A 26,957-nucleotide genomic window follows, 5' to 3' on the forward strand; every position below is an offset into this window, starting at 1 on the left:
CAGGGGTGATGGGAAGAAATGTTAATATGAAAGAGAGAGGGAAGGAAAAAAGGATAGCTCCAGTCATGGTGGGTTATATAATCTGTAGAATGGTATAAACTTGGAAGGATACTGGAGCTTCATTCCAAGAGAAGATAACATGCTTCTGAGAAGGGCACGTTTGTAGTGATATACTGATAGGTAGAATATCAAAGGGCCTTGGTTATACTCACAGAGTTAAATTGTGGCTGACTGTGTCTTTGGCTTCTGCAACATCCTCCATAGCATCTAGCACAGATCAGGTTACTTTACCAGTACGTATTGAAATCAGTAATGAGATTCTTTTAGTGGGTTTATAGTAACTTAAATGAAGCTGGGCTGAATCTTACCTTAAGTCAAACCTTGCACCAGGGTTATAGTGAAGGAGAACAAACCAGGACTATTTAAAATAGTTATGGAGGGGCGCCTGGGTGGCTCAGTCTTTAAGCGTCTGCCTTCGGCTCAGGTCATGATCCCAGGGTCCTGGGATTGAGCCCCATGTCAGGCCTCTGCTCAGCGGGGAGTCTGCTTCTCCCTCTCCCACTCCCCCTGCTTGTGTTCCCTCTCTAGCTGTCTCTCTCTTTGTGTCAAATAAATCAATAAAATCTTTAAAAAAATAATAAATAAAATAGTTATGGAAACATACGATTTTTAAAGCACTGTCAAGAGTTAGAGAAACATCCTTTTATAACTAAACTATTGAGATGCTAATTAAAGATCATTTTCAGCCATTTATTACAAAAGATTCCTTACAGACTTTTATTGGGCAAACCTTTGGACTTCACCGACTTTATGAAAAGTGATAGTTTCTTAGAAATTTTCAGGATTTGACACTATTAGCCTTAATAGAGAGATTTTTTATATATGAATAAATAGGATTCAGTATTTTAAGAGATTGGCCAGGTGTTATTTTGAAACGTAAATGCATGCTGTACATATTTATTCATATAGAGGAATATAACTGGTCACCTGAAGATCTTACAGAAACTTGTAAATTAGATCAAAAGAGTGTAATCCATTGTCTTTGGGAGTCCCAAAGATTACCAAAACATAACAAAAACAAAGGTATAACTTACCCAAGCATATTAAGTACTAAATTCACCATTGTGTCTGTATTCCTACTTCATTTGTCCACAAAGTATTTATTGAATTCATACTATGTCTTAAGCTATAGGCACTGGGGTACAGAGGTAAGCAAACCTGTCAGTAGAACCAAGTCCACACAGGTTTCTAGCTAGAAACTTGGGCATGACCCTGGTCCAGTTCTAAGTGCGTTCCTGAGACCAGCATCATCAGCATCATCTGGGAACGTGGAGGTGGGACCCAGCAATCAGTTTTAACAAGCCCTCCCTAGTGATTCTGATAAAGACTAACGGCTGAGAGCCATAGGCTCTTAGGGCTTCCATCGGGAGAACTGTGTGTCAGTGTTAATAGTTCCCTTTTAACTATGCATTTTATTTTATGCACTTAACATTTTGAGACACATTTCTGGGCATCAACAGCTGCAAAAATGGTCTATGACACAGAAAAGATTAGTTAGGAATCCTGTTGGCCTGCATGCCTCTCTTTCTCCCCCTTCCTTTTCTCTGTAATCCATCAGTTCATCAAATGCTGTGGATGCTCTTGTTGAGGTACCTCTCAAATCTTCCCTTTCTTCTGTATCGCCAATGTTATTAATTTAGCTTAAGACTCATTTCCTTCTTCAGCTATTGAAATCACAACCTAAGTGTCCTGCCTCAACAGGCTTACCAGCCCCCCAGCTCATCCTCCCCACTGTAGCCAAAGGAATCATTCTTGGTTATGAATCATGTTGTCATTGGTCACATGGGATCAAGTCCAACTTCTTTAGAATGGCTTGTAAGACATTTTCATGGTCTAGACCTTGTCTGCATTTTCAAGATCTCCTCACTGTACTTGAACCCGAGCAGAAATTATCCCACAGTTCTTTGTACCATGACATCTTCATCTTCGTGCTGACTGTTCCTCCACCTGGAATATCCCTCCCTCCCTTCCTTCCCTAGAGAACTTCCATTCACACTTAAGTTCTATAGCCAGGTGTTCCTTAGCAACCCAGGCTGTGTTAGTGGCTCTGTTCTCTGCGCTGTTGTAGTGTTTTTCCTTCAAATAAGCATTCCGAAAATTATTTGACCGCAGACTTCATAGTTTAAAAATCAAGCAGGTTACTTAGGTGTGTAGTTGCTGCCAGAGGGTGCTTGTTCAGCCTTAAAATGTTCTTACCTCTGGAGAGTAAGCCGGCCACTGGTCCAGAACCTCGTATGCCATCATTCGGGGCAGGGAAGAGAAGATGATGTCTCCAGTGGCTGCCACAAGGAGGGGGTGGATGGGCAGTCTGTAGTTACTCTCATTGTCTGGTTGCCAGGCTGCTGGGGGACAAAACACATTTGAGGTATTGTGGTTTGAGCTCTTGTCTCAAATGATGGGAAATAAAGATGACTGGGGCTCAACCACAGTGAATAACTTTAAAAACATTTGTGCCCAACCTCCCAATATAAAAGTCAAACACAGCCACTATTGAAATCTAGGGAGATAGGAGAAAAGTGTGAGGAGAAAGAATGTATATGTTGCTCTATCTCCTAGTGAAAATGGCTCACTATAAATTTTTTTTTAAAAGATTTTATTTATTTATTTGACAGAGAGACAGCGAGAGAGGGAACACAAGCAGGGGGAGTGGGAGAGGGAGAAGCAGGCTCCCCACTGAGCAGGGAGCCCGATGTGGGGCTCGATCCCAGGACCCTGGGATCATGACCTGAGCCGAAGGCAGACGCTTAATGACTGAGCCACCCAGGCGCCCCCAATTTTTTTTTTTTAAGATTTATTTGAGAGAGGGAGTGCACGAGCATGTGAGTGGGGGGAGGGGCAGGGGAGAGGGAGAGGGAGAGAGAAAATCTCAAGCAGACTCCCACTGAGCTTGGAGCCTGACAGAGCGCTGGATCTCAGGACCCTGAGTTCACAACGTGAGCCAAAATCAGGAGTCAGACGCTCAACCGACTGAGCCACCCAGGCCCCCCTCACTATAAGTTCTTAATACATGTTTTAATGGTAATGTGAAATTCCATTGAATGAATGTGTCTTTGCTTACATAACTCCACTGTAATGGAATGGTAAGATTGTTGTCCATTTTCTTTCTTTATAAATAAAACTGCATTGACTCTCTTGAATTGCGTGTGTGTGTGAATAGTCTTTAAATAATCTCTCTAGTCAAATATATAATTAAGGATGTCAGTAATTATTCTTGAACTCTTTATTTTTTTAAGTTTTATCTTAAAGATTTATTTTTGAAAGAACGTAAGCAAGGAGAGGGGCAGAGGGGAAGGGAGAGGGAAAGGGAAAAGGAGAGAATCTCAGGCAGACTCTGTGCTGAGTGCGAGCCCATTGTGGGCCTCGATTTCACGACCCTGAGATCATAACTTGAGCCCTAGGAGTCAGATGCTTAACTGACTGAGCCACCCAGGGGCCCTGACTTTTTATTTTAATTACAATTACTTAACATACAATATAATATTAGTTTCAGGTGTATAATACAGTGGTTCACACTTTTTATATTACTTGGTGCTCATCCCGACAAGTGTACTCCTTAATCCTCATCACCTATTGAACAAACCCCTCCTCCCACCTCCTCTCTGCTAACCATCAGTTTGTTCTCTATAATTAATGAGCTCTATTTTACTGTCAAACATTTATTAAGAAGTAGAACAATGCTGAATGGTTCTCCCCCTACACAGTAATATAGTCTCCATATCTGCTATTTGTGCAAACGACATCATATAAAGTAACATTTAAACAATTTTATATGGTTTTTATAGTCTCTATTATAGAATGTCATGCTTTGTGAGATAAGAGAAGAACATGCTTTAGCTTTCTGGCTCATTAATAAAGTGTGGTTGTAATTAACCAAATATTAAAAAATGAGTACTTACAATTCTTTGCATGAAATTTTTGCCAAGTTAAAATGTAAGCTCAGATGTAATTTTCTTTTTTCTTCATTACCTCACTTTGAAGAAACTCAGACATTTTTATGGGTTGTTGATGAAGTATCTCGTAATTGCCTGGTACAGTTCTTTTGGATTGAGAGGATGGGGGAGGATGGAAGGGAGATAGACTAATGTTTTCTAGCTTATGTGCTAGACAGTGTGAGAGGGAACCCCTTTCTTCCCAGCCATCCCAAGAAGATGGCGTCGAGATCCCCATTATAGAGATGAAGATGCTGAGGCTCAATGAAGTTACCTTGTTTCAAGGTTGTGCAGTTTGTAAGAGACCTTGGTCTGTTAGCCTCCAAAGCCTGTGTTCTTTTTGTTACATCTAGGTGCCTCAGGGTCCATGAACCCTGTGAACAAAAAACTAGGCTATGATTTTTGTGTGGAGTGATGTCATTACTCTAGAGCTGGGCTGTCCACCTGTGGCTTTTTACATTTAAATCTAAATAAATTTAAATAAAAGTTAGGATTCAGTTTCTTGGCCACACTACCACATTTCAAGCACTTGATAGTTACACGTGTAACGTTGTATCACGTTGTGATAGTACAGATAGAGCATTTCCATCACGTAAAGTTCTGTTGGACCGTACTGGTCTGGAGGCCGCCTCTGGGAAAGTCCTTACAGGCTCCTCTCCGCTGTCTTAACAGAATCACTAATAAACGTATAAATACTTCGTTGGGACTTTGACTTAACACTCACTCTTAGCGACTCACACCCTCATATCTTTCTGAACTCTGGAATCTACACTGTCAGTCTGGGGCCTCCTGACTGAAAGACAAAGAAGGCTTGCATAATCCACTGGTTGGGGATTGCATCTTAACCATACTAGTTGATATGGAATATTACCTCAAAAACATTTTTTTAAAAATAGGTTAGACCATGAGAAGGGTAATGATTTCTGTTTGTTTGCATGATAAGTTCCAAACTGTTGATCTGCCAGGTACAAATTATTATTTTAAATTCAATTAATATTTACTCAGCAGAGAGTCTTAAATTAGTTTGGGAAGGGACCAAAATGGGGAGAAATTAGTGAAAATTGAAATTCAGGATGTACTTTGGTGAATTTTGAACATATTAACATTAAAATCCTCAGTAAGCTGTCTTCAGGAAAATTTTTTTGACACAGGGAATAGACTTTTTAAAGGACTTTTTGGGGGGATACATAAAAGGAGTTGTAACTTACTGTCTGCATATTTTATTATCATGGCATTTAGAAGTAGTAGGACAAAAGAGGTCATTTTGCACAGTGAGGCAGCGTTGTAAAAGGAAAAAGTACTTTCCTGTGGATCTCTAAAAAAGCTGTGTGACCTTTCTGAGCTTTGTCAATCTCCTTATCCATTTCTCCGTCAATAAATTGGAATAATGCCATCTGCCTTGCTTGTCAGCGACATTGGCGACTTGAGTGAACTCACGGATATGGTAGTGCCTGGGAGACCACCAGTTCTGTGCACATGTTAGCATGGCATCCTTTCCTGGGTCCCCTCTTGTCTGAACCTTTTTTGAAATCGGAGCAACAGAAAGGTATTGCCCGAGGCCTAGCTCTCCCAGCGTGCTGTCTGCTGTTCTGCATCTCTGACTTGGGCTGACAGTGAAGGATCTTGTTCTTAATAAACGGTCAGTAGTGATATGATTGACATGATGAAAAATACTTTGTTTGAGGAGGAGGAATCCTGGTGCCATGAGCTGTCTTTCTTTTATGAACTCGTTCACCCTGAGCCAATATTCCTGGGAGATGAGAGAGTCTTTATCTCATGGAGGAATAAATACCAGTCTCCGTCTTAGCACTTCTTTAGCAGAGAACAGTTGTCTTGATATGTAGTAGACAATACTCTATGTATCAGCTGCTATCTTTATTCATGAAAGGGGAAGTTATCTAACACTTTTACTAGTTGGGTCTAGAAGGACGTTGTGACAAATGTAGACCATTATTGTAGGATTTCATGTTAATCTGCATTTCAGAAAGCAAGTGCGAAGACAAAAGAGTCGTTCAAACAATACCCAAGCAGTATGGAGATGTCGCCCTTAGCTGGGGAAGCAGCAGACTCTTGATTGGTGGTTACTGTCATTCTCAAACGTGTACTTTCTTCAGGTGTGCTGTCACTTACCTGACCTAAGTAAAGGAGGTTCCTTATTCTTTTTGCCTAAAGAAAAATATACATGTATATTAAAAATATGCCACGTAATTAGATTTGTCATCTGTATCACAGTGGTTCATTTTTTTAAAATTTTTTTAAAAATTTTTTTATTGTTATGTTAATCCCCATACATTATATCATTAGTTTTAGATGTAGTGTTCCATGATTAATTGTTTGTGCATAACACCCAGTGCTCCATGCAGAACGTGACAGTGGTTCATTTTTATCATTGCTGGTTTTTAGCCTAGATGCTGATAGCACTGAAATGCATGCTCTTGCTTTCAGTCCTGTGAAGGACCTAGTCTGCTGCCTTGTACACATTGCTTGGTGGTGCAATAACTGGGGTTGGTAGAAATTGGAGGGTGATCTCTTTGTTTTGCTAGGACAATGTGTCCTTCACACACATCCCACATGCTATCTTGGAACTGGCAATTGACTTTGCAGTCGGAATAATGTATAAATAATGGGTTGGTTCCCGGAATGGTCCACCAGACTAAATTAACCCATAAAATGGCTCGGCTGATAGAGAAACATATGTGCTAGGATCTGAAGATGCTCTCAAAAACTGACCTAGAGCTAAATTTTACACAGCTAATAACTTAAGTTGGTAAGCTGGGAACTGCTTACTCGTTTTTTAAATATAAATTCCAAATAACATATCTGCTAAACTTTATTTCTGACTTCTCAGTGTAGGAACGTCCTCCCTTCATAGAAACTTTAACCTGAAAGCTAAAACAAATCAAAATTTAGCAACTGGTGGAAGCTGAGCTAAATTTAATGTCTGCTTTATTTGCCAAAGTTTTGCTAAAAGCACTGTGGCTTTTAGATTTCTTTTGTTTTGATTAAATGCAGTTTTAAAATGGTCTCATTTTATTGATTCACACTGGTTTTCCTTTGTTGTAAGGAGAATTATTTAAAAACTCAGTAAGTTAGTACATGGTTGTGGTAACAAAGGCCTAAGTCTAAGAATTTATTGTGCTACATCGTGCAAAGGTAAATACAGTTCATTGTAAAATACTGTTGGAATATAAAGACTATAAGATAAATATTTCCCATCTGTCAGTCCAAACTCTGTAGTCTTTAAATTACTATTGAAACTGATGCTGGTATCTTGTGTGATCACTGATCCTAGTTGTGTCACGTTTTTGAAATGGTTAAACACAAAAATATGTTTAAAATCTTATTACATCATAGACATTTACCCTCACAGGGTCTTCATTTGAATAAATGTGGATGTTTTCCTATTTTACTCAAGGACTTGAGACATGTCCTTTAGCTTGGTGGCTGTAAACTGTGAAAGTAGTCCCTAAGAGTCTAGTCTTTGGTATGTTTTGAGTGAGGGAGGAGGATTTTTTGTGTAATTTAAAATCTGTGACAGGGTCATTAGGAGGGCATATATCCCTTTTCTTTATTTTTCGTTGAATGGAGGAAACAGAACCTTCTCGTTACTGCAAGCTAAGGAATGCTGCACATGTTGCCTTCCTTTTGGAATCTGTGATTTGTACCCCCATCACACTACTGAGCTGTGTCTTTAGGAGACATGCTGTGTGGCATGTGGGACCAATTATCATCACCATGACTATTTCATTTGATGGGAAAATCTGTAGTAAATCAAGAATATTAAGTCTGTTTGTTAATATTGAAGTCTTTAGAAGCCAGCTGTGCCGAAACTGTTTGTTGCTTATATTTATACAAGTTTGTTAAATGCTAATCCTCTGTCATGGAATGGTCTTATTGTCCATTTTCTGAGCTTGTTACTTACATAGTAAATGGAAGAGTTATTTTTTCTTGAGCTTTTTTTTTAAATTAAAGTTGAACATGTGCCTTTATATAAATAGAGCATTTGAGAAAATAGCATTTATTATTCCTTTGTATGCCTTTTATGGATTTTAGTTTTTCTGTCTCAGATGCAACTAGGCATCTAGTAATTGCATTTTAGCTTGAATCAGCTGGAGTTCATTTTCTAAAAAATTAGCAGCAGTTTGGTGTTCTAGTTAAAGATAGGTGGTTCTTCATTCTCTATTTGTGTGTGATTGCTGTTTCTGCCCATCATGCTGAATCTCTAGCCAGACACAGGTACCTTTTCAATAATAGATTTGTGTAGGTTGTTGGGTCACAGAAACCTTTATGTTAAATTATACCTTTTTGTCCTCTATCTCTCTACTTCTTGCTGAACTTCCCTCATTATTGGAAAAAGACATTCATCGGATAAAAACAAAAGCAGCCAAGCTCTTTGTAAGAAAAGCATTCAGTGACTCAGTAACACAACTTCATGTTAGCTGGATTTAACCTCAGCATGAATATGGGATTCGGGAAAGGATGCTCCAGTACAGTGTATGACTCAGAGATGCATACTGATGATGAGCTCCAGACAGAGGGGTGTCCATCTGAATCTCGAATGTGCCTGCCTTCCCGTGGAACTGAAAATCAAGTGGATCCTTATGCAGCTGTCTTTCCCACCGGAGCTGGGTGACAGTTGCAGTATAGTAGGTACGCTGTTGAGTCATTCCCCTTTTTACTGCTAAATAACAGCTGCTGGATTTCGAGTAAGTGCCTTACATTATTTTATTCGCCCCCTACAGTCTTCTAAGGTAGATATCGTGATGGTCATACACATGAGGAAGCTGCGGTGGCGAGAGGCTAATGTAGCTACTGCGTCTCGGCTGCCAACTCAGGGTCAGGTGCTGCAGCCCCCGGCTTTAGCCACTGTACTGTCCTAGCAGTGGGTACACATCTTTCCTGTTGTAAAACTGCTCCAAAGAAGGGTGTTGCGTCACCTGTCCTAGGAACTGGCCCCAGGTGTAAATAAAAGTATGCAGAATGAAGTTACTCTCTGCAGAGTTGAATGCCACTTCCTTGAGATGTGCTGTGCTTCGTGGAGGTAAGGAAGCAGTGCTCCCACCCTCCCCCCACCACTAGCTCTGAACGATCAATCTTGAGGGGGTATGTGCGACTGAAACAAATGAACCTTGCTGAGTCTGTCAGCATTCCCAGCCCGCCTGTAATTAAGTCGTGGAGATGGCCACCGGTCTTGCTAATGTTTTAGAAGGAAGTGGCTAGGAGATGGTGTCTGAATGTTTGGAAGCCCAGAGGAGGGGCTGTAGTCACACTTGGGGACTTCCTGGGTAAGTCGCACTGGGGCTGAGAGCAGAGGACTTGGAGCTGTATCAGAAACTGGGAGCAAGCGCTGAGAGAGGTGAGCTGAGCAGATGTTGGAAAAGCACCTCAGGGAAGAGCAGGGAGTGACAACTAAGCTGCTTCACAGTCCAACATCTGGAGGTTGGTTTGCACGGGGAGCAGGGATGGCTTGCTGTTGAAATGGTGGGCTTTGTTTCTGTCGTTGAAGGAAATAATTCACAGTGCTACATAAGGGGGGTAAAGCAAGATGAGGCAAGGTTCTCGCTCTCAAGTGAGGGGTGCAGGCTGAGAGCCACCTGACTCAAAGAGTCTGGAACTGGGTGCCCGTGGAGAAGGACTCATTCGTGAAGTAAAAATAATTGAATCAGTTGAGACTCTTTACCCATAAATTACCCTGAAGTCACTGGGTAATTTGTCCCCTGATATTTCTGCCAACTATAATAAAACAATATGCATTTACCACTGCAATTGTAACATGTGATAGACATTTGGGGAAAATGCTTGGTTATAAAGGTAATGTTAGGGTCTTAGGAGGAGGAATTCCTCAGGCAGGGAAGTGTTTCAAAGCTTTGGAGTATGACCTATGTTCAAATCCAGACTTAGACTCCTACTCGTTTTGTTATTTTAGGGAAATTACTCAACTTCTCTAAGTCCACATTTTCTTTTCTAAAATGTTGGACAATAATAACACACAAAGTGCTTTTGTGAGCATGAGAGATGTGCCTGTGAAGCACTTCACACCTTGTTTTGGTCCAGGGTAAATGTTGAGTAAATGTCAGCAGCTGTCCTCTGTCCTCCAACCTCCCCATCAGCTGAGCATGCGGCAGTTGAACCTGGCGCAGAAGCCTAGCCTGGGGGCTGCCCTTAGGGCGTGTTTCAGAAGCCTTTGAGTACTTGCCTATTGATGAGTGCAGAAGATCGGGTGGCTTGGCCTGGAAGCTCATTCTGTTTTCTTTACCAATAGCTTTCATCCTTCTTCCAGAAGTACCGAGGCCAGAAAGTAGACATATCAAAAATAATATCTCCTAACGAGGGCTAGGTTTCTTCTCACAGCTTATGTGAACTTCTGTTCTGTCCAGGATAGAATAGTTGATTTTCTCTTAGATAGGCTTCTTTTATCTTCTGTAAAATGAGGATACATTGTATATTTTTAGTTTTTTAAAGATTTTATTTATTTATTTGACAGAGTGAGTGAGAGAGCACGAGCGGGGGAACAGCAGAGGCAGAGGGAGAAGCAGGCTCCCTGCCAAGCAGGGAGCCCGATGCAGGGCTCAATCCCAGACCCTGAGATCATGACCTGAGCCGAAGGCAGACGCTTAACCATCTGAGCCACGCAGGCGCCCCACATTGTATATTTTTTTATAATGTTCTCTCTCTTTCTTCTAAATTTCTTTTTTTTTTCTTCTACAGAGTCTTTAAGAAGACCTAGATTCTCACATACAGAGGGGTTATTAGGACCCACATTGGAATGGTAACAGAAAAGTTATCATACATGCTTTGAATTTGTACTCTGAAAGCTCCAATTGCCAAAAAGAGCCAATGGGCTTAATGCTTGAACATAGAGATAGTAGTGTATTCAAGTGGGAAGCTAAGAATCTATCGTGACAAAGGGATGGCATTGACACTCTCTTGCAGAGCCTGGTAATGGTCTTACATCCGCATCATATCTTATTCCATATATGTTAAGGAGTCCTAAGTCCCTGCTGATTGGCATGAAAAATTTCCATGGAGAGTCTCTGTATCCACATGCCAAAAAGAGATGTGTTAGCAATTAGCACTTACTAAGACTTTGAAAAAAATTGATTAAATAAGTGGTGTTCCAATAATCGGGAACAGAGCAAGACAAAGCAGTAGAGCTCAGTCGAGAACCTGGCCCCAGCAGCCAAACTGTTTGGGTGGAAGCATGCTCTGCAACCTAGTGGTTGTGCAATCTCAAGCTAGCCATTCCACCTTTGTGTGCCTCAGTTGACTCATTGTAAAATGAGAATATTAGCTACTACCTCCTAGGCTTGTCTTCAAAATTAACCGAGTTCACATTTATAAAGTATGCAGAATAATGCCTGGCATTATATAAATGTTTGTTAAATAATTAAATACTGAAAATTGATTAGTCATGGGTATCTGCTGAGCTGATTGGTATGTTTCTGCAGAAGACCGAATACAAGCCAACATTGGTTAAATCAATTATCTGATAGATTCCATGAATGCATGAAATCTGAGGGCAAATATTTTGAAACTGGATATATTTCATTGATGAAATGAATGTCTTCATTTCAAACTAAGCATGATACTTCAGACCCTTATAATAACATGAAGTCACTTATATTTTTTTTATCCAATTATGAGGCATTCTACCTCTCTGTACACACTTTAATGTCTGAAGATTATACATGTCTTAAAATCAGTGGATCTGTTGAATGTTGTCATCCCTCCCCCAATAAGGCTTTATTTGACTAATGTTGCAATGAAAAAAAAAAAACTTGGTTGTCTTTGAAAAAGGAAGCATGATTCATGGGTCCACAGAAGTGTGCTGAATCTGTACTCTGAGAAGTATAAAATCAGTGTCCGGGAATGAGGTGATGCTTCACCTATCCATTGAAAGCGAGAGCCCCATGTGCGGTGTCCAGAGCCTTCCCCTTGACCCCAGGGAATTGGACTTCAGGGCCACAGGGGCTTCCTTGCATCCCCAAAACACAGGAATTAGTTACCCTTTGGGTCCAGTAGCTGTGTGTCCCATCATCACTGAATTGAATTTGGCATTGGATTTGCATTGACATGAACTTAGAGGTAATTCCTGTAAGAAGCCTCAACCGTTTTAGAATCCAGGAAAAATAACTGTGGCAAGGATTTGTAACCAGGGAGCCTATGAACAGAATCCAAGGTCTCTGCACTTGAATGGGGGGGGGGGCCCTCATTTTCACGAATCCCTAGCTGAAATTTGGCATTTCCTTTGGTTATGAATATAGACACCAAATCAGGTTAGTATTTAACATTTGAAATTGTAACACCCATGAAATATGCCACTAGATCCTGTTATTCAGTGTGTTAATAAGCACAAATACAACTAGATCAGAATTTGTTTTTTGGGGGCGCCTGGGTGGCTCAGTCATTAAGCGTCTGCCTTCAGCTCGGGTCATGATCCCAGGATTCTGGGATCGAGCCCCACATCGGGCTCCCTGCTCAGCAGAGAGCCTGTTTCTCCCACTCCCACTCTCCCTGCTTGTGTTCCCTCTCCCTCTCTCACTGTGTCTCTGTCAAATAAATAAATAAAATCTTTAAAAAAAATAATTTGTTTTTTAACATTTCGATAACTGTATTTCAATATACTTTGTTCCTTTGTAATCCTATGTCTTTTATGCTTTTAAAAACATTATTCTGAGGGCGCCTGGGTGGCTCAGTTGGTTAAGCGACTGCCTTCGGCTCAGGTCATGATCCCAGGGTCCTGGGATCAAGTCCCACATCGGGCTCCCGGCTCAGCAGGAAGCCTGCTTCTCCCTCTCCCACTCCCCCTGCTTGTGTTCCTGCTCTCGCTGTCTCTGTCTCTGTCAAATAAATAAATAAAATCTTCAAAAAAAAAAATTAAAAAAAAAAACAAAAACATTATTCTGAGATGAAGTCAGTAGGCTTCCCCAGATTGCCAGCTGGGGTCCAGAGTACTAAAAGTTAAGAACCCTGTTTTCTGGTCCTTTGCCTCTATGGTCGTTCCAGTTCTCAGCCATTCTTCTGTTTCTTCCCCGCCATGTCCCTTTGCCTGTGCTCTGCACAGCTGAGACGTGGACTTCGAAAGGTTCCGTATCTATTGCGTCGCTGGCATCTTTTCTATATTTTTGACTCTGGCAACGGAAATTTTTCGGCTGTATTATCTGTGATTTATACATCTTAGAGGAGGAGACTCTCTTTAGCTTTTCTGCCTCTCCAGTACAATGCTGTCTACATAGACTTCCAGTGAAAGGTGTTGATCCAGTGATTGTTTATTGGAGAGTTGGCTGCTGTGAAAGCAAGACACAGAGAGCAGAGGACTTGTAGCCCTGGGAGTGGGGAGGAGATGGGGGAGAGGGTGTGCTTATGCAAAATGGTAATATGAGGTCCTGAGGGGAGAGCCGGTAGAGGCTGTGAAATGAGTTGGGGAAATAGTACATCGGGTGGAATAATAAGGAGATGGAGAAGTAATTAAATTGAGGCTTTCCAGTCTCCTTCTGATGGAAGCTTCTCCTTATCAAAATCTACTTTTGCTCCTGAGAACTGTTCCTATGTAGTTAAGGATGGATTCTTTACCCGTGTCTTCAATTACTTGAATTCACTATGGAGCTTTCATGACTCAGGGCTTTCTGTGAAGGCTCCCTTACCTCCCAGATAACTCCCTTATTTTAGTTCAGGTTGTTGCCAGAATGTTATGATGTGGTGTGTCCACATTTTATATTGAATAGAGGGAAGTAGGCAGACTCTGGGCTTGTAGGAAATATTGCCTATCTTTGAGGATTTGGAGGTGTTAGGCAAAGGGTAAAAACCAGTGCAAGAGAAAATATTTTTAGGTAAAATATCCAGTAACAGAATGTTTCGTCTTTGTTAAGCCACAAGGGAAATATTACAGGGAAAGTGGATGCAGAAAAGAATTTAAAGTGATAAGCATACACTGCTATATCTGTATATAGCTATGCTGAAATACTAGGTCTAGGGAATTTAAAAAATTATTTATTCTGGTAATAGGAGAACCTGGGTTTGGATTGCCTTGAGACCCCCAAAACATGTTTTACTTACCACTTAGGAAAGACAGTTTTAATGAATGGCTGGATTTATGTGGATTATAGTCTCTAAAAAACCAACAACTTACTGCTTACATGTGTATGTTTCTAATGAAAACACAATTCAGATTGAGGGTAATCTGAATTAGGGACAAGATAGTGTGTGTGTGTATATATATATATATAACCTTCAAATACTTTTAATAACTAGATCTAATATAACAAACTCTTGTATGTTACTAAGGATTCTGCTTTAATAAATAAATAGTATATCTTAGTCACATGCCATTGTAGGTAGATGTGTTTATAAAACGCTTTGGGGCTTTTAAGAAAGTCTCTTAAATATTTGGAAAATCATTTTTATTTGCATTATTGGTTTCCCTATTGTATCCTTTCTTTAGAGAATATGTTAAAATTTTGGATAATGTTAAACTTAGCTAAATTATCACAAAGCCTTAACCATAAATCCATAACAAAAATCAGATGGGATGAAGGAATACGTAAGCCTGTTGAGAACATTGTTTTGTCAAATATTCTTTCTGTATCAAAGTTTTTTGTCACACGGACAATAAAACAACTTAGGAGGTGCTGTAATTCCTCCCTTTTATTTGGGACTCCCGAAGTCAGGGTGACCAAGAAGCAGGGGTGATCAGGTTTTACCAGTTTATTAAGGAAAGCCCGGGCTAACCCTTTATAGGATGAGCTCTCGGGACCTCTGTAGCCTTGAGCTGGAGATTTTGATACTCCTTCCCATGCTAGCCTTAAAAAAAAGCCTTATTTCACAAAGTCTGGCAAAGCATTTAAAGTCCAGCCACTTCCCAAAGCTGAATCCATGTATAAAGTCACCTTGGGTTTCTGCTACCAAGACTGGTCTATGTTATAGGTATTTGATAAGCTGTGCCCCATTGTGATTTTGTATGTTAGATCTTTGGGTTTGCTCTGTGGGCTTCTGGCTGTGGGAGGCACATTTTATCCTATTAGAATGTTATAACTTCTAGTCTATTTCTCTCATTTTCTATATTGGAAATAAACATTCGTGCACATTCTAACAAAGTATGCAGTTTAAGAGAAGTTAGATGGCATGGAATAATTATCATAAATTAATTTTTACATATTTGATCTCGTAGCCTCCCTGCACCATTTTTTTTTTTTTCTTCCAGTTAACAAGTTCTGTGACTTGTTTAAGTTGTGATCTGGACTTCTGATTTTAGAGGAGAAGTCAGATAAGTATAAGCATTTCCATGCAAATCATGTTTCTAAAATCATCCCTAGAGTGTGTGTATGCCTAGTGGAATGCAAAGCTTACTAGAGAAAGGATGGAATTAGGTGAGCCTGAAGGAAGTATAAAAATCCTGTTTAATGACCCTCTTAGGTTTTTATATAGATGAATTTTATTAAATGAGGAATGGTAAGCCCGTCTGGAATATCTCATCCCCTGAATAGTCAGTTTTGGCACTATAAACTGGGAAGACTTCTATTGTGTCTCCGCATAGATAGCATTGCGTTATTGCAAGCCCCAAGGCCCTTTTCCTGAACAACATATGCTTGTGTGTGGCTCTGTTTTATGTGAGCCAAACCAATCTTAGGTCTCGTATGGGAGTTTATTAGTGCGTGTGTGTGTGTGTTGTTTAAGAGAGATTTTAGGGCCTGGAGTAATGAGACATGGCCAGTTAAAGCCATGTGTTGCTTAAGGATGTGGTTCAGTGATCACAGCCTAACTCCAAATACTTAAGTTTATCAAATGCCCTCATTACAGACCTTGAGTAGTCCAATGTCTTCGATGCACCCTTGCCGTGCCTTTCTGCAGGGCTTTACTGCTGCGTGTTCCCTCCTCTCTCTGGTGCTGCTACCTTTATCCCTTCTCATGGTGCGCAGTCCCGACCCTGGTACCTTCTGCTTCCCTCCTTTTCTCCATGTAAATCTTGTTCCATCATATAGGGAGCTGCCCTTACAGAGGCGCAAGAGAAGTTCTGAGTTTATAGCTTATAAAGCGTACCACTTTAAAAAGTTTTAACAAGCAAGAGGTGTTTCATAACCCAGTAGGAAAAAGATCTCTAACGATGAAATCCAGGCCTATGGAAAAGGGATGGGAACCTTATTGTCACACCTTTGTGCTCTCCCTGTCCTGCTAGGTTCCTTCATGTTTTCAGGCATCCCAAGGAGAGCGAGCCTATTGCAACATGCTTCAGAGGTATGGCGTGTTGGTGTAGGATGTGATTACGGGATACCTCTGATAGAAGGTAAACAAAACCACCAGTGTATTTTCTCAGCCATGTCAGAAATCTGCGTAAAATGAGCATTAGATGATTAGTTTTGGTGACGGGATGCTGCCCTGGCTACTTGCTGACCTGGCATCCTGGAGAGACCCTGGTCCTCCTAGACCTGACTCAGGCTGCAGCTTTGAGCTGGGGGCCTGGTACCATCCTCATGGGCAAATGTAGGAAATGCCAAATGGCCTGGCAAGTTCTACTCTGGCCTTTCGATCCTCGCTGAGCCATATGGTGCTAAAATGTCAAACTGTTCCTGAGTGGGCCATGATTGAAGAGCTAGATAGAGAAAACACACTTTAGATAATGGATCCACTGAGGCTTTTAGTCCCCAGCTACTGGCTTTTTCTTACTTTAACCAACATTTATTAGGTAGTGTTTGGTTGATAGTGGGCTACTTACGTTGTGGGAGATACCAAAATATGCAATAAAATAATCAGATGTTTCTTACTGGCAAAGGTTGTATCTCCCATGGTTCATGTAAATTGCACTTAATAAACTGTCAGTAGAGGGAGGTGAAATGTATGAGTGATTTACACATAGAATTTAATGGGAGGAAACTATCTTAGAAACTGAGGAAAGATGAAGAAACTAAGTCCCCCCAAAGATTGTAACATCCTTAGGTTGTGTTTGCAGAGATCTTACTAGAAACTATGCCTTATCCCCTTTTCCACTGCAGCTTCTTGGTGCTGTATTCTGGCAATTGCCCTTGTTGATGGATTGACATAATGCCTTGAGATGTTTACAATCGGTGTAGGAAGAGAAAACACAATAGGGACTTACAGATGATCCCAATCAAAACATGTACAGGTGCTAAGTGATTGAGGCCAAAGGGAATGTGGAAGTCCAGAGGGAGAGAGGAGGAGATGAGTGATGTGGTTCAGGTGAGGTTAGTCCTGGCAGGCTTCCAAGAGATGGCTGGGCTTGGGTTTGGCCCGTGTAGCTCTCCTCAGTCCCAGTCGCTGGGCCTTTACGGAAACACGATTTTCTCATAGCACAGGATATCTGACTGGTTGGAAAGAAGAGATGTTTGTACTCAGAGAGTTTTTGCCCCTGATAGTTTACGGGGTCTCAATCTTTTAGATGTGTCGCCAGATGCACAGAATGGAACAATATATCACATTCAGTTTAGACCTAATGAAAAAGACAAGTCATTTCATGTACTGGATAGAGGTGCTATAGACTTTTTGACTCTAATGAATCTTTACTGTCTCTTCAATTTGAATAACTCCTTCCTGGGATGCCTGGGTGGCTCAGTCTGTTAAGCATCTGCCTTCGACTCGGATCATGATCCCAGGGTCCTATGAGTGAGTCCTGAGTCTGGCTCCTATCTCAGCTGGTAGCCTGCTTCACCCACTGCCTGCCTCTCCCCCTGTTTGTGCGCGCACTTTCTCTCTGACAAATAAATAAAATCTTAAAAAAAAAACCCAAAAAACTCCTTCCTGTCTTGATTTATAAATTTTCAAAAAAATTGCTTTGATTTTACTTATCCATACTTGACCATATGTAAGCTCCGCTATTTGAATCGCTCTAAACAGCCGTGTTCTCCTGGCAGTGTTGTGACATTTCTGGGATTGGGTGCTCAGGAGTAAGCCTCTTTCTGTTGCCACTGGCTGTGGATGCTTCTTCTGTGCCTGGGATTTAGCCCAAAGCTTTGCAGTCCCAGGGGGAAGTACTTTTTTTTTTTTTTTTTTTTAAAGGGAGGGAGGGAGGAGGGGCAGAGGGAGAGAGAGAATCCCAAGCAGGCTCCATGCCTAGCATGAAGCCTGATGCTGGGTTCGATCTCACAACCCATGAGATCATGACCTGAGCCGAAATCAAGAGTCAGATGCTTAACCAACTGAGCCACCTGGGCGCCCTGGGAATTGCTTTGAGTGGCCCCAAGGAGGTGTCCTTTTTCTTTCTTTAAAACTTTATTTTGAACTAATTTTAGAATTACAGAAAGTTTTCAAAAATTGTACAGAATCTCCCCCCATCTCTCATTCATTCCACTTTCCCAAATGTTAACATCTTATAGAACCCCTGCTTATCTGCCCTCAGAGAAAGCCTTACCTTTGTCCACAGGAAGAGCTGTGTAAGAATTTGCTTGGTTGTGTGGTGCATAATGCAAAGTAAATAATAACAAGCAAATAGATAAATACCCTGTGTAATTTTTATGTGAGGGAATGTTATGTAATAGTAGAAATAAACGTCAAATGCACCATGTTGAGGAAGTAAAACGAAGTTGAGGAAGGGTGTATACACTCGGGGTGAGAGCATTCAGCGCAGTACTAGATGCTGTATGTGCATGTGCAATAACAGTGTAAACACTGGCACGTACGTGCGAACGATCACTCAGAAAATTCAGGCTCCTGGCTGCTTCTCTGAGTGGTCAGGACTGTGTGTGAGCTGTCTGTTGTACTTGGGACATTTAATTTTTTAAACTGAATGGTAGGCACTCAGTGGCTCACTGTATCATTTTCTAAACTTCTTCAATGACTAAAGTGTTGAACTTAACACTTAGAAAATAAGGATCATGCCGGGCGCCTGGGTGGCTCAGTTGGTTAAGCGACTGCCTTCGGCTCAGGTCATGATCCTGGAGTCCCGGGATCGAGTCCCGCATTGGGCTCCCTGCTCGGCAGGGGGTCTGCTTCTCCCTCTGACCCTCCCCCTCTCATGCTCTATCTCATTCTCTCTCTCAAATAAATAAATAAAATCTTTAAAAAAAAAAAAATCTTAAAAAAAAAAAAAAGAAAAGAAGGATCATGCCAAAGCCCTGCCAGGCCCTTCACTGGAGATACACTAGTGATTCGTTTTCCTGGCCAGGTAGTGCACCTTCAGAGTTGAAAGGTAAAGGAGGGAGGCAGCAGTTGACTAGTTGGCTCTTCTCCGTGGGTGAGACCTTCCCCATGCCTCGTTTTCTGTGTCACATTTTCTCTACTTAGTTTCCATGATTGCCTTTACAAGCTTCATACAACGTACAGAAAGGAAAACAAAGAGCCTCAAGCTTTTCAGTATGAGGACACTAGACACAGGTAAGCAGGGTTGGCTGCAGTTCTGTCCTCTGCCAGGGCCGGGGTCCTGGCAGCCCATTTACTAGCCATGTGGCCTTGTGGGACTTATTTAATCTCCTGTGCTGCAGTTCGGTCATCTGCACGAGGGGCGTAAGAATAGTACCTGCCTGTGGGGTTGTTTGCAGGACTAAGTGAGTTATGCATGCAGAGCCTGTTCTCTTCTCTACATTCTGGCTCACAGACCCCTTTTATTTGATTTCCATAGGCTCAGATGACTAGAAGTCTTAAATTTGAATTAGTTACCTGTACTTAAGAATTGGGTGAGGGTTACATTTAAAAGCATGTATTACTGGCTTCTCTTGAAGAAGCAGAAAATACAGTGACCCTGGTCCTCCATTGGCAACACTGCTGTCCCCTCTCGGTAGAAATGTACCCACTGGAATGTAGTTCCTAGCACCCCCTTATGTCTCCTGGACACTGAGGCAACCCGGTCAGGGCCCTCTGTTGTCTCACAGCCACTCTGCCCAGTGATGTCACCTGCCCAGCCCCCATTGGCATTTGCATTTGCCACCTTCATTTTAAAAGGTCTGTAGTGATGCACATAGGGAACTGGATTATGTATCAGTAATTGGGGCTCTCCAGAGAAACAGAACTGGTAGGAGATTTTATATATATATATTCTATTCATATTATATCCCATATATATATATATATATATAAAGGAAACCTTTGGGCAGCAGTTGATGGCACAATCTGGAGGCAGAATTTCTTCTTCAGGGAAACCTCTGTGTTTGCTTTGAAGGCCTTTCAACTGATTGGATGAGGCCCTCCCCACATTAGCAAGAATGATTTGTCTTAACCTAAAGTCACCCGCTTGTTAGATGCTAACCACACCTACAATACTCCTTCATAGCAGTATCTAGGGTAGTGTTTGGTGGAATAACTGGGTACTAGATCCTAGCCATGCTGACAGAGGAAACTGACCATCACAGATTGTATCTTGTAGAGTCTATAGACTTTTTTCTGTCCTTAATAGTAGAGGATTGTGGTGGCATTTAGGATTTTTGAAGGAGGTGAATATAGAAAACTCGGAGAACCTCTGAGCTTTGCAAATAAAGCTGCTGTATCTGAGCTGGGATCTGTGATGCCGTACCTTGGTGATTGATGATGCAGGTGCTTCCACGCGGGGTGGGGGGTGCCAGGGAAGCTGGTTTATTCGTTCTGGCGAGGCCATTCAGGGTTGGGAGTAGTCATGAGGAGACTCTTAGGGGAGTTTGGAGGAAGACAGGGCATTTAGGAAGGACTAGATTTCTTCACCAGCTGTAGAGCCTCCTGCAAACCAGGCATATAAGCATGTGCTCTTCCTGCTCAAGGTCAGGTATTAATACAGGTTCTGAATACATATCCCTACCATTTGCCTCACGTGGCTTTGTGCCTTGGGAGGATGCCAACAGGACTTAAAAGGAATTCTCCCAAAACCTTCTTTGTTTCTCCGAGATTTGTGCAGAGCTGCTGTAGAGAGACTGAAAGGCAAGACAAAAACAATCCTTCCATGTGTGTTTGTCTCTGCCTTGTTTTGTTTTGTTTTATAATGCATCAGGTAAGATGATTTTGAGCTTAGTTTTTTATTTTTGTTGGTGGGGGAGTAGGGACATTGAATAAAACCTCAGTATTCCATTTCTACATGTTTTTTCAGAACTCACAACTTAAAATACTTAATATTTGTGTTTTATTTCTATGAAAAAATAAACTGACTAGAAAATCCGAAATTAATCTTTATTTATTTATTTGAGAAAGTGCACCAGCAGTGGGGAGGGGCAGAGGCAGAGGGAGAGGGAGAAGCAGGCTCCCCGCTGAGCAGGGAGCCCAACCCCAGGCTCCATCCCAGGACCCTGGGATCATGACCTGAGCTAAAGCCAGACACTTAACTGACTGAGCCACCCAGGTGCCCCAATCTGAAATTAATCTTAAGGAAGGACACAAAACCCCAGAAATGCACCCTCAGAATTTCATCTCAAAAGGTATGTTCTCTATGGAACATACTGCAACACTGTAGAGCAAACATGTAGGAGCCGGGTCCATGGGCTCTGGCGTGGTCTGCACATTGCTGCATCAGAGTGGGCGACAGTGTCCAGTGAGGGAGGTGGGGGGGGGTGGCACCAATGTGTCTACATTTCAGAGTTTCTTGTACTAGAGGAGAGTACAGAGCCTTGTATTGGTTGGTTATTCTAACTGACCTTCTCCTTTTATCCTTCATTGGAACCATGCGTGTTAGCCCTTGATTTTTCTTTAGAGAATTCCAGCTATGTTAGTGTTTATTCTTGGATTCCATCACAGCTTTTGAGAGGGAAGAGCAGTGAATTTGGACTTGGGGGCTGTGGTGTCCAATCTTGGCTTAGTTGGTGCTTTAGCTTCAGAGCCTGAAGGCAAGTCACTTGGGCCTGTTTTCCCCCATCTTAACCACAAGGTGCTTGAGTAGGATGGTAACTAAAATTGTAGGGATACAATATTTTACTTTGTCTCTAAACTGTGTCTTAGCAAAACTTGTAGCTTGGTTGGGGCCTCTCATGGTCCCTTTATGCCTCTGCTCTTTCCCCAGCTAACATCCTCTCTCGATTCAGTGCTGCCCATGGCCTATCACATCAGTCACTCTTGTCAGTATCTCGGCTGTCTTGCTCTCTTCGCTCCCCAGGCTCCGCCATCTCTTTGTTCCTCAGTCAGGGACCTCACTGTCCTTTCACTACATCTTTATTGGTCCTCTTAGTTGTGTGGCCTTGATTTTATTAATATATTTTTCAGGGAAACTTTGAATTATCACTGTTAGTACGTAAAACACTATTTTGTCACACCTGGCTACCAAAAGTACTGGCCTACTGCTGAATTCCTTAATGTGATACTTTTCCCAGCTCCCTCTCAGTTTTGGTTAAATAAGAGAAATTCCATTCTCAAACATTCTAAGGGTAGACTTAGATATTGCTCTTTTCCTATGCTCTTTCTTTTCCACAGATTGTTCTTTATATTTCAAAAATGGTAGTCTTGATGAAACCTCTCTGCAAAGAACCAGTGGGAGTGCCTGCCATTGGGATTACTGGTTCTTGGAACCAGAAACCTTTTTTTTTTTTTTTTTTTTTTTGTGGCAGCCTGCCTTGCTTTGGGGATTAATAATGTTTTTGTTCAAAGGGATCACTCCTTTTGGGGTGTAATTTTGTGCTTCCTACTTAACAGGTAGGAGGTAGCTTCTTTTGCCATTTGAGAGGTCACCAGAGTGTGTGCCATGACTGATTGTTTCCCAAATCCCAGAGGCCCTGGTTTGGGATGTGCAGAGTGGCCCTTGCAGGAGCTGCTGCTGGCACCACCAGAGCAGGCAGCTGTGGTGGAGTTGGGTAGGGACACGGGTGCTGTGGTGTCTCCTCTCAGAATCCGGGCATGTGATGAGCTTTTCTAATCTGTTTGAAGTCAGGAACCAGTCAGGTCCTCTTCTGGTACAGTATTCTGCCATTTGCTCTCTCTCTTTAAAGATTTTATTTATTGATTTATTTGAGAGCGAGTGAGTGAAAGAGTGAGAGCAGGGGGAGAGAGAGAGAGGGAGAGAATCTCAAGCAGACTTCGTGCTGAGCACGGAGCCTGCCACAGGGTTCAGTCCCAGGACCCTGAGATCATGACCTGAGCCGAAACCAGGAGTCACTTGCTCAACGGCTGAGCCACCCCAGGTGTTCCCATATTCTGCCATTCTGGTGTTCTGACTCGGTTTCCACATGTGTTCCCCGAATATGTAAATTGTAAAACTCTTCGACAAATGCTTTCTTGGTCATTCTACTTCAGCTCTACTAAACAGGCAGTAGCCCTTGCTCTATATTCAATGTCAAGAGTAAGGGCAATAATTGTCCTCCTGTGTTTCTGAACCAGTGAGAACATAACATGTTCCTTTCTGGACCAAAGATTTTTTAGGAGGATGTTGACAAACTGGAGCAGATCCAGAAGTGGGCAAGTTTTAGAAACCATGTCTTATGGAGGGTGATTGTAGGGAGGGAATGATTTAGTCTAGAGGTAGTTGATGATAATGGCTAACAATTTACTGAATGTTGATTGTGTGCCAGACCCCATGCAGAGTATTTTTACATGTGTGATTCCATATAATGCACACCTAAAAAGTCTGGGAGGCAGGTCTTTTTCTTAGTCCCATTTTGCAAATGAAAGAACTGAAGTACAAAGGAGGGTCACTTGGGTCAAGGTCAACCACCTAGTACATGGGGGACTGCTGTGGGACCCCCAGTGTCCAGGGCCTATACTTGTCACCTCTGCTTTTGAGGACATTTGTCACAGAAGAGATTAGCCCATGAAGAGGGGTTAGGCCAAACCTGTATAAGACATTATCTGATTTGTTTTATTGCATTGCAGAGACCAGAGATTATAAGATACATCATTATTTTGTTCACCACTAAGAAAAATTGCTGCCAATTAATATGATGACACAATTAATGGCAAGGCTCCTTCTGATTTTATAGTTGTTACAACGTGAAGAAAGCGTGTCTTAGATGGAAAAATGTCCTGTGTTCTTCTAGATTGGGGACGGAAGGACCAAGCTGTAGGAAGACTTTAGTTTAAGGAAATGGTTCCTACCCTCTCAAAGCCGCTGAGAAATGTAACCTCCTATGTCAGAGAGCTTGACACATAGCAGCAGCTCAGTGTAAAGTTGCCCATCATGTAAGCACTGAGACTGGCCAGAGGATTTTCCCTGGATGATGTAAAGGGATTTATGCAGTTGGGTAGAAGGTGAAATAAATGATCTTGTAGGACCCTTTCAAATCCTGACTTTTTTTTTTTGTATTTGACAGAGCACAAGCAGAGGGAGAGAGAGGGAGAAGCAGGCTCCCTGCTGAGCAAGAAGCCGGATGTGGGACTCGATCCCAGCACCCTGGGATCATGTTCCGGGCCGAAGGCAGCCACCTAACCGACTGAGCCACCCAGGCATCCCCAAATCCTGACATTTTTTATGTAATATAAATATAAGGGGTACCACATAACAGTCACAAAAAATAGAAAATGTGCTTAGCAATTCTCTGTGCCAGTCATCCATAGCAGTATGTGACCCACCCTTCTTTCCTCCTTTTCTTTCTTTCTTTCTTTTTTTTGGTCCTTCAGAAGCATAGCTGGTAATATTCTATTTTACTTTTTCTCTCTGGTAGAGTCCAGATTTTCTGGCTCAGAATTGGAGGCATGCTACATTTGCTCCCACCCCATCTTCCCTACTGTTTTGTTTCCCCTCCAGATCTTACAGCTGAATCCCATTGTGTTTCCCCTTTGAAAAGGAATTACAAGCTATTATAAATGAAAACTCAGCACAGTGTCCACATACACACTAGCCTTCTGGGAAATGTCGGTGCTCTCTGTCTTCTCATTTCTCAAATTACCCATTCATCTCTGCTTTTCAAAATGCTATTCTTCCTTCAAGACCCCATTTAAATTGGATCTCCAAAAAGCCTTGCATGACCACATAAACTAGTGATAATTTGCCTCTTCTTGAATCCTAGAGTATTTTGTTTATGTCATTCTGATGGCATTGACAACATTTGACCTTGAACTCTAATTATTTCTATCTGCTCTTTTGTCCTCCACCTGATTACAAGCTCTGAGGGCAGAGACAAATCTTTGCCACATAATCCTCCCACAGAGGGTTTGACATACAGCAGGTGCTACATACATACATATGCGAGTAAGTGAATGAATTACTGAATTTTGTAGCAGGCTTATCTTTTCATATATGTCTGGATTAAGCTAATAAAAATTATTCTCTGTTCCCTGAGTGCATTGTACTCGTATGTGGGTGTGGGAATTTTGGCATGATTTTAGACCGAGTGATTTACAAGCCATCCCTAGGACTGCAGATGAGAAATGAACCACAGAAAGAAAAATCTACAAGCAGATAATGGCTTTTTGTGTGTTGCTAGTTCTTCAGTAGTCTCTATACTTTAAGAAATTTTTAAACACTCTGAGTGGGGGCGCCTGGGTGGCTCAGTCGTTAAGCGCCTGCCTTCGGCTCAGGTCATGATCCCAGGGTCCTGGGATCAAGCCCCGCATCGGGCTCCCTGCTCGGCGGGAAGCCGGCTTCTCCTTCTCCCACTCTCCCTGCTTGTGTTCCTTCTCTCACTGTGTCTCTCTATGTCAAATAAATAAATAAAATCTTAAAAAAAAAAAAAAAAAAAACCAACACTTAGAGTGGACCTAAAATGAAACAAGTTTTTTTTTTCCCCCCCTCTCAGTGTCTTTGAAATTTTGCGAGCTATTGATTTGGGTTCTAAACCACAGTGAGGTAAAAAGTTATGAGAGTATGTTTAATTTATAGTGACATCTTTGTAAATTGGCCAGAGAATTCTCCTTTCAACCTGTGGCAGTGGTCTATTACAGGAGAGAGAAATCTGATTAATTCTTGTTTGTTGCTTAACACTTGGTCTTCTCCTTTTGGCTGAAGATTTAGATAATTATTTGGGAGCAAGTGGCCTGGGATTAGGATGAATGTGGAGGGGAATTGATGAGGATGGTGGGATGGTGGGTGTTTCTTATTATTTTCTATACCCGTTAGCCTTGTCAGATATTCCTGGGAAAGCAACAAAATTAAATTTTTCATCATTATATTTTGGGGGTAATTGGGAGTGGTTTAATTTTTTGGTGGGAGGAATGTTTAGAATCGTATGTAACCCTTGGAAAAGAGTTAGAAAAAGCTGTTGGGTCTATTTTATTTATTTTTAAGATTTTAATGGTTGAATTTCTAGTTTTAAATGTTCTGTTATTCCTTGTGTAATAGTCCACATGCAGCTTAACCAAGACAGCAAGCTGCCAGTTGAGTGGATGTAGTACTGAAGGTTTGGATTGATGGCTTTCTGTTGATTGAAGGAGATAAATTATATAGCTAATAAGAGCTTACATTAGGGAATAAAATTTAATAAATAAGTTTGGCTGTAATTGGCTATTAGAATAAGTTTAATGTGTCCTGTGTAATTTTTCCATTCAGAAAATAATTTTTTTCTCAGGTACGTATTATATATATGGTACTGTTCAGGGAAGGAGAGGGAGAGAGAGATATTAAGATTTTAATGCCGTAGTTTTGACAAAAGCATAAAGAAGGAGAGAAAGGTAAAGCTTAAATAGATACTAAAAAGCCATTTACTTTCATGGTTTTAGCTATTTTTAAACGATTAAAGTTTACTCCATCTTTATCAATAAGCTTGGATCATATTTACTTGAAAAATATACTGACTTTTAATTTAGCAGAGTAACAGAATCAATTTAAAGGGCCCCCTCAGAATAGTTATGTCTTAGTCAAAAGCAAATTATGTCTTAAAGCAAAATTGATTGACCAAGGATTTAGAAAGAGTAAATTATACAGAAAGGACTTTATTGATTAAGTAAAGATTGGATTTGTATTTAAAATTTATTTGCATGATATTTTTTAAGGGTGAAATAAATTTTACAGCAATCGAGGATGAATACTGATAAAGAAAATTACTGAAGTAAAGGGTTTTTTGTTTTGTTTTGTTTTTTTATCATGACATATTACTGCCACTCTGAGAAATGGAGTTTGCCTCATTGAATCAAAGGCCAGGCATTTTCTTATTAAATATGATAGCACACGTGAAGGTTTTTTGAAACCTACCTTGATATACTTATTAT

General features: G+C 41.3%; 1 protein-coding gene and 1 long non-coding RNA gene across 8 annotated transcripts in view; both read left to right on the top strand.

The window, feature by feature from the left end:
* DOCK4 (dedicator of cytokinesis 4) overlaps positions 1–26,957 on the top strand; it is a 422,159-nt gene that overhangs the window by 42,937 nt on the left and 352,265 nt on the right. The gene's annotated exons all lie outside the window — the stretch shown is intronic.
* Positions 8,671–25,085, top strand: LOC129045472 (uncharacterized). The gene is made up of 2 exons (XR_008505240.2): positions 8,671–19,310; positions 24,125–25,085. It is a non-coding gene; the product is annotated as an uncharacterized LOC129045472 (long non-coding RNA).

This window comes from Mirounga angustirostris, unplaced genomic scaffold, assembly GCF_029215605.1.
Source record: "Mirounga angustirostris isolate CCGP_5_RB_7025 unplaced genomic scaffold, mMirAng1.0.hap1 SCAF_12, whole genome shotgun sequence".
In the NCBI taxonomy this organism is placed as follows: Eukaryota; Metazoa; Chordata; class Mammalia; order Carnivora; family Phocidae; genus Mirounga; species Mirounga angustirostris.